Genomic DNA, 17342 nt, shown 5'->3' with positions numbered 1-17342 from the left:
TTTAGAAAAAAATGTGTTAATGTATTGAAACTTTTAACTTAAACATACTGTCCTGTCCATCCAACCATCCATCTATTGTCTGTATCTACCCTGTTCATTGGAGTCGTGGGGGGGCTGGAGCCTGTGCCAGCTGCCATTGGGCAAGAGGCGGGGTACACCCTGGAAGGGTTGCCAGTCCATCACATGGCTACTGTCACTTAGCTGAAATTAATGAATGAATGAATGTATTATTATCATGATCAATAATAATAATAATAATAATAATAATAATAATAATAATAATAATAATAATAATAATAATAATAATAATAATAATAATAATAATAATAATAACAAGAAGAAGAATGTTGCTCACCACAATAGTGCCCCTTTTTACCAGAGAATTTCTTTGCTGTATTTGAAGATTTGAAGGCTGCACAATGCTAAACTGTCACTCAAGAGACACATGACTGACTCTTGAGATTGAATTTGTAAGGCAGTGCTAAGGTACACCCAGTGGTTTGTTATTGGCAGAATTGGGAAATTCAACCAACAAACAAAACTACCAAGTCTACAAAGTCTGTATATTAGTCAGTAATTAATACCACTTCACTGAGACTGAAATAAAGAAAATAAAAAGAGAACCCGTCCAGTTTGGCGTTTTATTTACTTAATGATAGCCGCTGACTTCCCAACAGAGTAGGTAAAGAATGAGGATCACTGGGTCCAGCGTCTCTTTGGAATTAGGGAAAGAACAAGAAGCTATTTCCCTTTTTATTTTCTTCCAATCCCCATACTACCTGTCCCTATGTCAGTGGCAAAGCTGAGCACTGAGTGACAGCAGAGAGGAGACATAAGCTAAATATACATCCACATCTCCCAGCAAATACATTCCTCCTTTCTTTGCACATCTCTCTGAATTCCCAACTCTTTAAAAACCATCTATTTCCTTCTCCCCTGAGTACTTTTAGCGCCCTGTTGATCCCATGGTAACCAGTTGAGTGGGGATGCAACAAGGCTTTTCGACTCTTTCATGGCACTCATTCCTGACCTGCTCTCTCTTTTGCCCTCTTGTTACATCTATCCATCCCTACTCCACCTCCCTTTCCTCATCCCATGTAGCACATAGGGCTCAGAGCCAAAAATCCACCAACTTCTTTGACAATAGAGCTAGGTAAAAGCAGATGGTTATGGGTTTGGCCATAAGACAGCATTGGGTACAGAGAATCATGTAAGTGAGAGAGAAAAAGAAAGAAAGAGATGGTGTAAGGGAGAGAGCTGCAAAGTGCAGATCCCTGTTTCCTTCAAATGGACTGACAGGTTAGAGACTGGTGGGAGGACCAAAGGGAAAGATGAGAGTGGTAGTAAAGGAGGTTGCAGCTGTTTGGTGGGCAGGAGAACCTTTACTTAGGCACACTCAGTGTTTAAAGGTTGGGGCAAAGGCAACATGTTAATGAGCTGTCAGCCCCCATCAACAACTGTCCATAAGAAAGCCTACTGTAACGGTGTGTGTGTGTGTGTATGTGTGTCAGCACTGGGTTATGCAGTTAGCAATGGGCAAGAACAACATACCTATTCTGAACAAAAAAGGATGAAAGCATTCTCTCTCTCTTTGGTGCTGATGGTTTAATGACTACATACTCAAATGTGGAAGTGAATAGTGTGTTGATCACCACTGTCCCTTTAGGGCTGAGAACCACATCTGTACGTCGGCTTCATGTGTGGAACAGGCCTCCCTGTTTTACATGCTCCCTAACAATGGGCTGTTTGTGTTCACAACAACAGGCATGAAAAACCATAATATAGCAAGTTGGTTGTTCATTAAAGAGAATTTACCTTAAAACACTTAAAAAAAAAAAAAGAAACTTTATGATGTTGGACACAAATAATTCTCACTTAAATTTAAATAACAGATTCAAACTGTATTTTTCTTGTATTCTTAATACATGATAAAGCCAGTCTGTATGATAGCCTGACCAGACCTTTTTGAGACTTTACTGTATATCCATTATTCTCTCTTTGTTCTGTACTTTCCCCTCATATCCTTCATCAGAGGAAACTGCCATTAGAAGTGAATTATGCTCATTGTCCTCAACAATGCACTCAACAATCCAGCCCTACCTGCTGTACTTCCCTTACCCCTTCATTGTCCACCAGTACATTGGATTCCATCATTATTAAAGCAACCAATCCACAACTGAGATTGTAAGGCATTTAAATACAGTAGTGTTGGGGATATAGTTAATTGAAGGGCAAAGAACAAACTGGTTATCAGATGATAAAAAGATTGTAATTACTTCTCCATCTTTTAAATCGGTTGCTCTTTGTTTTGCCTTGGAAGGACCTAGTTTCCAGTTCATAAAAGTTTTGGCTCTGACATGAATTTAGTTGATGCAAATTATAAAGAGAGACAGGTTCCTAATGCTATTAGGCAAATTAGATGAGAGAAGTAAGACTGCATTTGTCCATATCAGCACTGAGCTGCGACATGGGTAGGAGTAGAGGTGAGGGACAGACAGTCCTGTTTGTGGACTGACATTTAGATAAACAAAGGCCTGTATCTCTTTTTACTTCACTGATAATTCTTGGTCTTTGTCTCTTGACTTCAATCTTAGTCTCCTCTTCTCTGCATCTAAGATACCTGCTGTGCAGAATACATCATTTGCCTGTTTTATATCAGACCTGAGCTGATTTATCAGTGACACAGCTACCTTTGCCTTTGCTTACTGTATTGTTAAATTGCACTTTAATTAAATTAGGCCTGCTAATTATGAGGACTTAAATCAATCACCAGGTCAATAACCAAGGCACAAAGCGGACAAAGAGGCTCGAGACTTCTCCAAGCCTCATCAATAACTGCTGAAACAGGAGCAGACCACTCCTGCTCCAGGGAGCCGGAGGTTCAAACCGGGTAGGAATTACTGCAAATTGAGTTATCATCACCGGTGACTATCCAGAGCACTTCTTACATCTAAGCTATGTAAATAATGCTTTTGAGTACAATAGAAAATTGTATGGCTTTAGAATGTGTATGCATTCTGCAATGGTTATTCAAAGAACTATTTAAAGCAGATGTAAAGTTTATGGTGCTTTAAAGAGAAAAGATCTAAAAGGATATGATGGCTCTCTGTCTCCTTGCTTAGGTGAAGGGAGGTGATTCTGATCAAGCAGTCCTCAGGGTTGAGTGTGCAGCTCTGCTGAGCAGACGGTCCCAGCTGAATCCAGGGTCTTTATCCATGCATTAAAAGGAACTCTGTGGTGCTTTTCACACATTAATCATCATTTTGAGCTTATTAAGTGGGAGGACAGTCTGCTTTCCATTGCTCAGAACATTTAATCCATCTTTCACACTGTGAAGGTCAGTGAGTGAATGTTACCCCCATTGAAATAATGGCAGCTGTTTGAATTTCAATGAGAGCACATGTGGATCAGAATTGTAATGGAATACAATTTTTTTTCTTTTAATTATTTTTAAAAAGCCACCGTTTTCATTATTTAAGTCAAAATCATGATTACTTATTGAGTTGCACGGTGGATGCCAACAAACTAGCATCCCCAACATAAATAGCCATTTGATCCACTTCATACAAAAGTTCCTGCAATGCAAATGTTGTTTCAGCAAGCAATAATGGCAGCCCTAACAGAGACGATGACGGTAGAGTCTCATCATTTTCTAGGATTTGTGTTTGACACTTTGACCTAAGACCCTTAATTTACTGAGAATGAAGAGAGATAAAATGTAAAAGAGGGAATGAGAGGGATTGATGTTGAACTATGAATTATTTAGTGGAAAGTAAAGCTTTGGTACACACTGCAGCCAGATATTAGAGGGAGTCAGTGGTCCACTTTATGGATCAGCCATTGTTTGCTGCCTTGTTTGAGCAGGTGGGGTTGGTCTGAGTGGGGCCTCATGTGAGCAGTGTGTGTTTGGGGGGGGGGGGGGGGGTAGTTTTAATTGGAAGCTGAAATTCTTGGATAAAGGGAAGACAGAAAGCCATTTGGCTGAGTGCTCCTTCTCAACCAAGGCTAAATGAAGGGGGTCATGTGGAGATGGGGGGCCTGCGGAGGGCTAGTAATGAAGAGAGATCCCAAAAGACTCCAGCACAGTCATAGTAATCTAGCAGGAAAGATGAGTGGGGTGTGGGTAGGCAGCAGGAGTGTGCTTTAGTACAAAAAGAAAATACGAAGAGAATAAAGAACAGTGAGACAGGATACAGTGTGAAAATGTAGCCACTGCTGGTAAGGTTAAAACACTAACATGGAACAACCTTTCAATTATGTTGCAAAATAAATTTTTCGCAGTGCTGAATGCAAAGACACTAAGATTAGACAAGATATCGATTGGTCAAAAGAGTGTGCTAGTTAGAGCTGATGATAATTTACTTGCTAAACACAAGAAGTGATTACAATCACTGATGGGATGATAGCACAAAGGAAATCAACAGTGTAGCAATGAACAGGTTAGATCAGATAACGGATACTCAGTTTGCACAGTTTCTGCATGTAAACATTGTGCAATACACAACCTGAGCACACACGGGCTATTCCTTTGGCACACTTTCATATTAAGGTATCTGTTCATAATTCAGTCAATGACAATTCAACATCAGGAGTCTTACCCTCAAACCTGACATTCATAAGCGCCACCAAGCAAAATAACACGTCTCTATGCTCCACTTTTTTGTGAACTATATGGGAAATACTGTCAGCATGGCCTGTATTGAAATCATGAGCATGAGGAAATATCAGAATGCTGTGATGAAGCTCAGCAGGGGTGCTGTTCTACACAACAGCTCTCGTGGCCTGTGTACTTGCAGCTTAAAGAGGTGCAATTTCCAAAGGAAAACTGCTCTACAGGGACAAGTATGCACATTCCAGTGGCAGTCTTATTAGAATGACACCATCAGTGATCTCTGGGCTATCCTAAAGTCATTGTGGGCATCCAATCAAGAGACTGTCAGAAAAGAACTATACACCAGGCGTTTTGCATGTTTTACTGCAGAAGACTTTCAATGGAATGCCAGTTTTTTCCAGTAGTTTTGAGCATTCTAGAAACAATTGGCATGCACACGTTTCTTTAAAATCTGTAAATTTAAACTAGCCTGCAATGGTCAATATTTCATTGGGAACATGATTTTACCTTCATGAATTTAACTGTGCATTTCAGGCTAGGTTAATGCACTCAAGCAAGAAACAAAACGTGTCTTCTAGGACAGAGTCTCCAGCACCCAGTATCTTACAACACCACAGCTATAAATCAGGGACTACCATGGAAATTTTACCAATTACCATGGCCTTGACAGCCATGATGCTGCCACATGTCACTATATAATGTTTATAAGTTGCTCTTTCAAATATTGGTGGAAAAACATCCAGAGAATGGTGCCTAATCATCAGCATTACCAGTTGTTATTGCAAGCGCCTCGCCTTCGTCGCTAAATCTGTATGGTGGGGGCTGAAATGGCCTGACTGGCTTACAACCAGCTCTTTCCCCCTCTTCTCATCTTAAGTGTTTCCCTATTCCTCCATCTCCTTGGCTCTGAGATGAAACTCTCCCATTCTTCTCCATTTGCATCCGACTGTGACCACTTTGTTCGTTGGCTGATGCAAACAAAGTAAGTCTCTTCAGCATAGATGGCGAGATAGCCTTATCTCATGTTTTTTCTGTGACCCAGAGATGTGGATGTTTACTGTCGGCTTGGGCCTTATTACATTCCCTCTGCAACTTAAAAGCATTGCCCCCCAAATGGGACCTATAAACCAGAGAGAAAAGTCCATTGTGACAATAGACCTCATTGTGTTAAAGTGGACTCATTTGGCGCACAGCAGAGGGTGAAAATGTGTGTCATATAAAAAAAAAAAGTGACGGTGAGAAAGTGGAGAGAGAGAGGTGCTTACTTCTGCACACATTGTGGGAAATTGGACAGTGTCAGTCATACAATGTCATCTGTTCCTCAGCCTCCAGGTTTAAATGATACATATTTTTATTTATTTTGCACTTCATGTAGTGCATTTATCATTTACCTTTAGATGATGATTTCTATCTTAGGTAGCAAAAGTCAAGTTTTAGTATCTGTGGTTGTGAATAATAATCTTGTGCTTTTGCTGCAAAGCAGAGGGTGCCTGAGCATGACTGACACCTTGCCTCAGTATTAACTACGTTTCTCTCACACTACCTCCAAAAGTAGACTAACTCACCTAAAAACATTTGGAGAAGAGCACAGTAATATTCCAACTTAAGAGACAGTGTCAAGATGAGTGTGCAGCTTCCTTTGTCAGCTTTGTTCTCTGTTACCCATGCTGGTTTGGCTCCAGGCTGGCGGCTCCGTTCTATTCCCTGAAGTCATTATTGTCTTCAACTAAGGTGCCCCTGCTCCCTGTGATTTGTGGGTAATGAGCTGGCACCCCCCTGCCTGTGTTCAATTATTCTCATTGAGAAAGTGATTTCTCACTCCACGGAGCAAATCAGAGAAGGCGAACGCATGAACTCTAATCAAGACTTAACACATTCACAACCAGATTTTTCTGAAAAGGAAAACCACCTTGGTGATAATGCAGTGGTGCAGCATATGTAAACAAAACAGAGTGGAAAGAGTGAAAGAGAAGATTAAATGGGCAGAATAGTGTCAAACTCTGAAGCTCTGTGCTTCCGGAAAATGCTGTATTGCTCCTTCAAGTTGCCTTTAATGCTTTGAAGTAAAAGAATAGAGATTGGAAGAAAAAGTGTCAAATAACTGGGATGAGTGAAGAAGAAGAAGCAGATAGCTATGCACAGTGATGGGGTGAATGTGGAAAACATCTGGGTTGTTCACCAGAAAGAGAGGGAACTGAAACAGAAGGCAGCAAGATAAATACAAACTCTGTGGAGAAACAAAATCATTGATACATTTTCACGAATGACTCCGAATGAGCACAGGGAGGAAGGACAGTGGCAAAGACTTGAAACTAGGAATTTGGTAACAAATGAAAATCATGGCTATGTTTCAACCAAATAATTGTTTTAAAGATGTACTTCTACTGAATCTTTACCTAATTTATTGATTTTTGTAACAAGAACAAGACAATGCGTCTAATTATAAGAAACAGTCAAGAAGATACGATAAAGATGTTTCCGGAGGCTTAAAAAGAAAAAAAAAAGAAAATGTCGCGATCGACCCTCCAAAGCCTGAACTGTGTCACACCTACATGTACAGAGCAGGATTGGTTGTTGACAATTCAAGAAAACTACACGGCTATTCAAACTTGATAAGAGGAAGGACATTAGATTTACTATTTCAAAAAAGTTAAGAAAGAAGAGAATTACAGAACAAACACAAACAAGAGATGTTTTGTTTGGAGAGGAAAGAGAAGCCAATGAAGCTTTGTCATGGAATAAGAGACAATATCAGCTAATTTGCCCAGCTCTTAAGAAAGAGGTGTGTTCTGTTTCTGGGTAGAGCAGCGTTTTCATTTTTGTTGCACTACTGTAACCTTTTTCCACACGGTCGCTGGGTGAGTGGGATTAACTTCTGAAAGTTGTTCAGAACTCTTCAGCACTTGAGTCTATCATTCCCATCCTTCCCCCCATCGTCTGAGTCTATGTGTTTGTATGTGAAGGTGAAATGCGAGTCACTCTGAATGCTAACATACACACAGAGCCGAGCAAGAAAGGCTTCTACGTAGAGAAGTTGGTGGAGGGCTCAATGTTGAGCAGTGAAGTTTTCAAACTTAGACTTTCAAGCTTCAAACTTTCACATCTTTAAAGTTTCAAATCCTCAGACACCATGAGCTGAGACAGTGATAATGCTTAGATAGGAAACTTGTTGTTTGCTGTCAGAACAAGAAGGTTATGTGTCCCTTGCTCTAAAATTCTGTTCTCCATTTCTTTTCAAATGTTATAAAAGTATAGTACAGTATAAAGGGTCAAAATAATGAACAAATGGATGCACAGAAAGTCGTATGTTTTAAAGTTGTGTTGCAGCTATGGTAAAATAATGTCAACTCAAACTTGCAAATAAAAAAAAAGAGTAAAAAGAAAAAAATACAAACACCTGATTAATGTTTTGGCGTGTACCGCTGTTCCGTGGAAGCCCATTTTGGCACTTCTAGACTGCCAGGAAGCAGGGACTATAGCAATCAGGAAGTCAGGCAAGTAGCAAACTCAGAGCAAGGTAACTGCAGTGATTTATGGGTTCACTATCCCTTCTAATCCTGTCTTGTTAGCTCCAATGAGGGTGCTCTGTGTAAGAAATGGCCTACCTTTCCTAACACGTACCTTTGCTACCATCAGATTTTGAGTGATTAAATGTTAAAGGTAATATTATATCAGGCCACGTGTTACTGTATTCTGCCAAATCCATGCATGTCAGTGAATCTAGCCAACATTCTCTGGATTGGCTTTGAAACAGCCATGACATGTACTTCAAAATTGATTTTATGTAAATTTCTATGTGCCAGGGAAGGATGCTGAAGGCTCTGGAGGTTGTGGGGCTGTTTAATGTCACATGGAGTTCCAGGAAAATGCCTGTTAAGTGGTAGCCCTGAGTGGTGTTCCCCAATTTAAAGAAAGGTGAATGAAGAGTATGCTCATACTATATGTTCATGTAGATTGTCCGTTATCCAGGTCAAACAGGGCAACTGGACTTCTCTTTCTTGGTTTTTGAAGAACTAATCCTTCGGATGAGAGGTAAAACATTTTCAAAAACCAAGAATAAGAAGTCCAGTTGCAATTTTTAAAGCTCTTAGGATTACTCAAACTCAATTACTCAAAGGGGGAAAAGTCTACATGTGTTTTGTGGTCATGGAGAAGGCTAATGACCATGTCCCTTGAGGGATTCTGTGGGATGTACTGCAAGATGAAGGGGCACCAATAGTTACTGTTGCAGGTTGTATAGGTAAAGCAAGAGCTGCGTCCGTATCCATGGCATAAATTTGAGCTTGTTTACAGTGTATGTTGTGCTCTGCCAGGGCTTCCTTCTCACGATAATGTTTGTGATGTTCATGGACAGGATCTTAAGACATAATCAGGGAAAGAGGGGTGTCTGGTTTGGGCTACATCTCTGCTTTTTTGAAGATGATTTAGTTCTGTTGGCTTCCTCAAGTCATGACCTTCAAATGCACTAATAATGGTGTTGCACTGGTCCCATGTGGTGAAGAGCTGAATCAAAAGGTGAAACTTTTCAATCTATTTACATTCAAACCCTCACCTAAGGTCACAAGATTTGGGTAGTGACCACAGAATTTCTTTTGAAAGGCGGCTGGATTTAACGTAAAAGATAAGGTGTAGAGCTTTTAAATCCACATGGCTCTCTGAGTAGATCTGCTGGTCTTTTGCATTGAAAGGAGTCGGGTGAGGTGGTTTCAGGCATATGATTAGGATGATCCCCGGTTGCTTACCTTTGAAGGTTGTGAGGCAAATCCAACTATACTTAATTTAGGGCAATAATTCAGCATACTGTACACATTACCATTTGTCAACACTCACTGAGTCATTGTCTTGAAGGAGGTCATATTGCATGCATCAACTATGAATTACAAGACAATCATGTATGTGAATACATGTGTGTCACAATCACATGTACACACCACATGGACAAGATAGCAGTTTAGAAATACAAAGGCAGGCTAGACAGACACATACAACAGGGAGAGAGACTGTAAGGTGGACAAAGTTTGGGGGTTACTTCTGTGTTGTCTCTCCATGCTCAGCTGCTCTAACATTGCCTGAAGCTTGCCTCAGGGCCTGCAGACTATGTGGCCTTTGCCAACAGTCAATTTGGGAGAATAGACTGAGCTCCTCACCAACAAAAGCACTTAGAATAAATGCTAACATACTTAATATCTTGTTCAGAGATTTTAGCAAGAGTCATAACTCTGAGATCCTCCACTTCAAAACATTTATTTTATGGAAATTTTAGTCATGGTATTTTCTATTTAAATAATTTTCTTTTGATCTCCAAGACATCTGACTCACGTTTTACATTATACATATCTCGGCAACGATAACATAAACACATCTATCTTATTATCTATCTATCTATCTATCTATCTATCTATCTATCTATCTATCTATCTATCTATCTATCTATCTATCTATCTATCTATCTATCTATCTATCTATCTATCTATCTATCTATCTATCTATCTATCTATCTATCTATCTATCTATCTATCTATCTATAGAGTTTGTTATGATTCTTATCTATATATATACATAAGAAACATAACAAACTCTCCATACCTGCGTCACTGGAGACAGCCAAACAACAACTCACAGCTCTGGCTACCTGTCTGAGAAGCTGAAGCCAGGTAAATAAATAGGATGTTCTCCACTGGACCATCCAAAGTGTATGCTCAGTGGCAGGGTAATAAGATGAGAAAAGACCCACCCAGAGCTGAGACAGAACAATACAGGAAGAGCATAAGGGAGAGAGAAACATAACCAAATACCAATGCTCCATTGTTAGTGGATCTGAGAGCTGACCACAGCAATCTCCCAGAACTGCGCCAGGCCCTGACATGATACACATCTACTGGCTAAATTAACTAACAGCACTCCATGAACGCCCCAGCAACACAAATTAATCAGCTGCTAATGGATGGGACCCACCCACACTGGTTAACCTGAGGTCGGACATTCCTGATCATGAAAGATCCCCAGAAGGGGACGGTTCCATCCAACTACCAGCCAATAACAGCAGATAATCATAGCAGATAAGATGAGTAGGCACATGGCTCAATACATGAGCAGAGCATGGAAGGAAACTGGGGGTAAGACCCAAGGAGCTAAACACCAGTTACTGATCGACAGGACTGTCACTCAAGAGTGTAAAAGATACCAATAACATACAAATCTGTGCACCGCCTGCATCTACAAGAAAGCCTACGACTCCATGCTTCACACATGAATACTGGAATGCTTGGAACTCTACAACATCATCAGGGTTAGGGTTAGGGCCTTCAGGAACCTGGGACTGTGGAAGACAACCCTGGACACCAATTCCAGAAGTTAACATGCGGAATCTACCAAGAAGATGCTCTGTCCCAACTGCTGTCCTGCATAGCCCTGAACCGCCTCAGCCACATCATCACAAAGAGTGGCCATGGATACTAGTTCTGTGGATACTAGTGGAGCGACCATCAGCCACCTCCTCTACATAAATGTACATAAACGACATCAAGCTGTATGCCAGGTCTGAGTGAGACATCGACTCACTGATACACCTCACTAGGATATACAGCAAGGATGTCAGGATGTCATTTGGACTAGATAAATGCGGCCGAATGACATCTAAGAGAGGCAAGGTGATCATGACCAAAGGAGCTGAACTACCAGAGGGCACCATAACAGATGTTGAGGACTGCTACAAATACCTTGGGATCCCACAGGCAAATGGCAACCATGAGGAGGTTGCAAGGAAGTCAGCCACAACCAAGTACCAGCAAAGAGTGAGGCGGGTCCTGAAGAGTCAGCTGAATGGGAAGAACCAAGTCTGAGCCACCCACACCTATGCCCTGCCAGTCATCAGATACCCCACTGGTCAAAGGAGGAGATAGAAGCCACTGATATCAAGACAAGAAAGCTCTTCACAATGCACAGGGTTTCACCCCAAGCCCAGCATCCTGAGATTGTAAACTAAGAGGAAGGAAGGAGGCCGGGACTAGTGAGCATCAGAGCCACTATTCAGGATGAAACAACAAAGATCCAGGAACTCATCAGGAAGATGGCCTCCACTGATGAACTGCTAAGTGAGTGTCTCAGGCTGCCGAAAAGGAGGGCAAGGAGGAAGAGGAGGAACTATCATGGAGAGATAAGCCTCTCCATGGCATGTACAACCGACAGATTGAAGAAGTGGCTGATATCAAGAAGTCCTATCAGTGGCTAGAAAAAGCTGATCTGAAAGACAGCACAGAGGCACTAATAATGGCAGTTCAAGAACTGGCCCTGAGCACAAGACCACATCAGACAGGACCCCAGGTGTAGGCTGTGTAAGGAGGCTTCTGAGGCAGTCCAGCACATAGTAGTGGGGTGTAAAATGCAGACAGGTACGGTATAGTTAGAATGTCATAACCAGGTGGCACAATAGTGTACAGGAACATCTGTGCCGAGTATGAATTGGAAGTCCCAAAATCAAAATGTGAGACACCTCCAAAGGTAGTAAAGAATGACAGAGCTAAGATCTTCCAGATCTGATAAGCAGATGATGGCTCACCAGCCGGATATTGTGGTGGTTGACAAACTACAGAAGTAGGCAGTAGTGATAGATGTAGCAATGCCAAGCGACAGTGACATTAGGAAGAAGGAACACGAGAAGCTTTAAAAATACTAAGGACTGAGTTGAAAAGATGTGGGAATTGAAGGCAGCAGTGGTACCAGTGGTAATCAGAGCACTAGGGGCCATGACTCCCAAACTGTGGGCTCCAGCAGATCACAGGAACAACATCAGAGAGTGCAGTTCTAGGAAAAGCGAAGATACTGCACTGAGCCTTCGAGCTCCCAGTTCTCTGTAGAGGACTCGAGCTTGAAGGAAAGGTACTGCCCACAAGAAGGGTGAATGTGTAGTTATATAGATATATATCTAGATATACATATATCTAAATATATATATTTTTTTAATCAAAAAAGAACTTAAACACTAAATATTTGCAGAAATTACCCTGTTTGCAATCATCCAAGTCACATCTGAGAATGATTGAAATATATCTATCAACCAAGTGTTTTTATTTAGCCACAAACAGCTTTTGCATTCTGACTGTGGTGACAGAGACAAATAAAATAATAAAATGATGGTCCACAGGTGTCATTGGTGAGAAATCTTTGATGTAAAATTATTAAAGGAAAAGAGTGTCTTCACACAGCTCCTTGTTCTCTGACTAAAGCCTCTATCTGAGCGGACTCTTCTCCTTTCAACATTTTGGCTCAAAGACTAAGCAGGTGCTTAATTTAGACAACTGAGAGGGAGGCATTCCGACTGTTGCAGGCTTGATCAAAGATATGTGATCAGAGTCGCTCCCACTAAGACATGTTTTGACACCATTTTTTTTTTTCATTGCTGGATATTGTTTTCTTTCAGTTTTTTTAAGACAGTTATGTTTTATAACACAAATTCTAGAGAATTTAAAGCAATAAATGACAACAGAAAATGGTATGGTCACCTTCTCTGAAATTCCCAAATGATGACGATTACATACAGCACAAACATATTACTTTCTCTTTGTGTTAGCCATTGATTTATTGAAACTTCACCATGATTGACAGGTGGTTTTAGTCCAGACTCTGGTACACATCAGGATAATGGCCTCCCTCATCCCTCATCCCTCATCAAGACCACGAAATAATACAGTCGCGAGCCACTCAACCAGATCAAAATGTGTGTGTAGGAGTGCATGGATGCGCGTGTGTGTTTATGTAGGTGTGCATGTGCGATGTTGAGCGGGAAGGCCCATTAACATTCATCAGTGGTATAATAGGCCAGCATTAATGTCAGCTGTTTATATGAAGAAAAAGCCATCACGCCTTGGTGCATATGGGCTCATATAGCAAACTTTGGATATAGTCACAATTGGCAGTGTGTGTGTGCATACATGGAATAGTAGTAGAGGGATTTAGCAGCTGGAGCTTCTGAAGTCTCAGATCCACATGTTACTGAAGTGAATTTATTGATTAGTTAGAAAAAAGAGTCAGTTCCCTGATATAACTACAGGCTAAAGGAGATTGTATTCAGAGTGTGTCCTTAAAAAGTGGAAAAATGCAGAATAACTAAACAAGTGACAAGATGTAGGATAGAGAAGATCTAAGACAACCATTGAATCTTAATCAGTTGCTCACATGTTTGGTACTTTAGCCACAGAAGTCAGTGTGTTACTTTAGTCAGCCTGACTGTACATTTCAAATTCATGGCAAGGTCTGTGAAGGCTTGTTTAAATATAAATGTAGCAGAAAAGGAATTTAAGAGGGCACCAAATGAGAGCTGCTTCACACATATTACCCATTAAGCTTAAAAAAGTGATGAAAACTCATGTTACATGATCATTCAGTGAGGAGTGCACACATTAAGTTGATGATGAAGAGATGATGATGCTTAAACATTATGGAAGCACTCAACAGCATATGAACATTCAAAGAAAAGAGTGTGTGAGATGTTCCAGTGAAAAACAGAATGAGTGCGATGGCTTTTTTAAATTTATTTTTGCTTTCATCTTTACTCATAAAGCATAACAAAGTGAAGCAGCCAAATGAACCAAAATAAACAAAGAACTACTAATTGATGTGCTTTTTTCTAAAACCATGGCATATACCTATGAGTATCAGTGTGTGCACACTTCTGATTTCTGCCAGTGCTTTAACACCAATCACAGTTCTTTTTAATTAACCCACGCTATTGATATATTTTACAATCCTATGCTGCGGTGCCACCTGCCCATGATGCAGACAAACAAGATAAAATATCCAATTGAGGTGTGTGGGAGGGAATACAGCTATCAAAATTGAGATAAAGAGAGAAACAAGGTGCCACTTTAAAACATACTCTTTCACCTCTAATGAGCGGATTGTACTTTGTGACTTATATTCTTCATGCAGGTGTCAGATTACAAATGGCCAGAAAGTAAACAGAATTTGCCACAGTGCAGATGCTTAGTCTCGGGCTGGGGCATTATTCATTTAATATTTACATAGCTCTGAAATTTATAACCCTTGTTCTATAATATTAATCCTATGCTTATTTTTCATCCATATGCTGATAAGTGTAAACTTTCACATTGCATCTTACATTTGGGAAGTTTCAGATTACTTAACAAATTGATATTCTTGAGTTGTTTGAACTTGACTTTTTTTTGCTAATTAAATAATTTTCTACAGCTATGTTTACAGTTACTAAAATCAAGAATGCAATAAAAACCCTAACCTTTTTAGGAACTATCGATCACAGGGCCACACAGAGACAAATGAGACAAACAACCACACACACACTCCTAAGGACAATCTAGAGACACCAATCAACCTAACATGCATGTTTTTGGACAGTGGGAGGAAGCCGGAGTACCCATTTAGCTTCATTTTTTCTAGTTGAAACAGCTATCCCAGTTCTCTCAAAAGCTGACAAAATCTTCCTATCATAACGTCCAAAACTCATTCATCAAATTTTTATTCAATTTGTTGAATCAATACAAAAACTGAGGAGTAGCATTGACAAAAAAGCAGCGTATAAAAGTAGTCCAATAAACACATTCACACAATTGTGTGTAGCCCACTCCGTAGAATTACCATCTTAACGTGGTGGAGGGGTTTGAGTATCCCCATGATCCTGAAAGCTGTGTTGTCGCGGGGCGTTAGCCCCTGGTAGGATCTCCTATGGCAAATTGGTCCCAGGGGAGGGCTCAGACAAAGAGCAATTCAAAGATCTCGATGGAGCGGCACCAGAGGAAAACAATTACATCGTCCAGAGAAGGGAAACCGGGGCACCACCCTGGGCCAGACTGGGGAGGGGAGCTCGCCGGCAAGCACGTAGAGGCCGAGTTGAAGCCGCGGTTGGGCTTACCCCTAAGAATAATCAGGAAGCCACTTCCACGTGGGCCCACCACTCGCAGGGAGGAAATTCGAATTCGGGTACATTGTGATCTGAGCTAGGCAGGGACCTGGGCGTGCCAATCCTTGGAATTGCAAACTGGCTCTAGGGACATGGAATGTCACTTCACTGGCGGGGAAAGAGCTGCGGGTTATTTAAATAGCTTTCGAAGGTCGCCGACGTTTGGCAAACTGTTCTCGGTGAATAGACAAATGTATTTCATGCCAGAAATAAGGCCTAGGTTTAAAAATTCCGGAGTTCCCCTTTAACAGCTACTGGTAGTTTTTTCATGCTTAGCTTCAAAACATGGGTGAAAAAACTGTTAAGCTATAGCTGCAAGGTACACAAAGCCTTTAACCAGTATGAGTCAGTAAATAAGTCAGTACAACAACATTTATGTTTTTACTTTAAAACAATAGATTACGCCAAGAATCAACTTGTGGATAAATGGGCATTTTAGTACAAACCTATCATTATGCTTTCTTATTGATTTATTGATTTAAAAGATTTTCTGTCAGGAGATATTACAAATATGTCTAACCAGAATAGAATGTTGTAAGAGGTAAAGACAAACAACCTTAGTCACGTTTATCTTTGACAAGACAAGACTCAAAACCAACAGAAACACAGCAACCTGAACATGCGGATAAGAATCTTAATAAGCTCAATGATGAATCTGAAAATTAAGCAGTGGTTTAACAACGCAATTTACTGACATCTAAATGTCGGTAAATTATTTCTCATATCCACAACCACTATTCTTTCAATTGTCTCTAAATTCAGTGGTCTTTCATCATCCTTTCCTGTCAAGGAAAGTTCAATAACAGAACTTCCCCACCATTAAGAGCAAGTAGCCAATAGTAACAGAGAGAGACTGACACATAAACTGGGGAAATCTTCTGCTCCTCGCGCTCAGCATGTTCAACACATCCCAAGGTCATTCCTGCTCCCCCTGCAGAGAGCCTCCGTCACTTTTAATAACTTTTAAAGGGAGCATATTTTTTTTCTCTTTTGACAGACTGCAGTGTAGAGGGACCAAGCACAGGTTGAGTCAATCATAAAGTGCCAACAGAGAGAGGAGGTGCAAAGTGAGGAGAAGTGCAGTCTGCTCTCTTACTTTATGAAGCTTATTGCTACATGGAACAGAAGTGTGAAGTTTGATGTCAGTCAAATACTGTATTTCAAGATGGGCAGTAGTCACTATTCTGATATTTGTTACCCACCCACCCACGCACAAACAAAATAAATATATATATATATATATACACTCACATACTCACATACATACACACACACTCACATAGTATTTGTTTGCATGCTTAATTGTTTGCTTCTGTGTTGGCCCTGTGATGGACGTGTGATGGATCCAGCATATGTTCATGTCCCTGAACTGGATTAAGTGGTTGTGGGAAATGGATGGATGGATGATGGATGGATGGATGGATGGATGGATGGATGGATGGATGGATGGATGGATGGATGGATGGATGGATGGATGGATGGATGGATGGATGGATGGATGGATGGATGGATTTTAAGGGGACTCTGCAACACATATCTATAGATGAAAAACACCCTTTTATATAACTGGCACATTTACAGTAATGTTCATTTATGTGTACCGACTTTGTCAAAAAAACTAAATATACTATAAATAAAAGGGAGCAGTTTGAACTCAAACTGTCTTTTAATGGCAGTACCATACAAAGTACTTCAGAAGAAAACATTGGTTAAGAAGAATGTTTGAGTTTGATTAGCAGAGCGCAGACCAAGAGGTAACTTTGTTAGCAAGTATTAGTCACTTGAATTTGATTTTGG

At 40.5% G+C, this 17342-nt stretch overlaps 1 protein-coding gene across 1 annotated transcript in view; it reads right to left on the bottom strand.

Moving 5' to 3' along the window:
* LOC140284206 (partitioning defective 3 homolog) overlaps positions 1 to 17342 on the bottom strand; it is a 304162-nt gene that overhangs the window by 167199 nt on the left and 119621 nt on the right. The window lies entirely within an intron of this gene.

The sequence above is a fragment of the Leuresthes tenuis genome, unplaced genomic scaffold, assembly GCF_036924035.1.
Source record: "Leuresthes tenuis unplaced genomic scaffold, fLeuTen1.0.hap1 SCAF_24, whole genome shotgun sequence".
In the NCBI taxonomy this organism is placed as follows: domain Eukaryota; kingdom Metazoa; phylum Chordata; class Actinopteri; order Atheriniformes; family Atherinopsidae; genus Leuresthes; species Leuresthes tenuis.
Note: the sequence above shows the minus strand (reverse complement) of the source record. Positions and strands in the feature narration are given on the sequence as shown.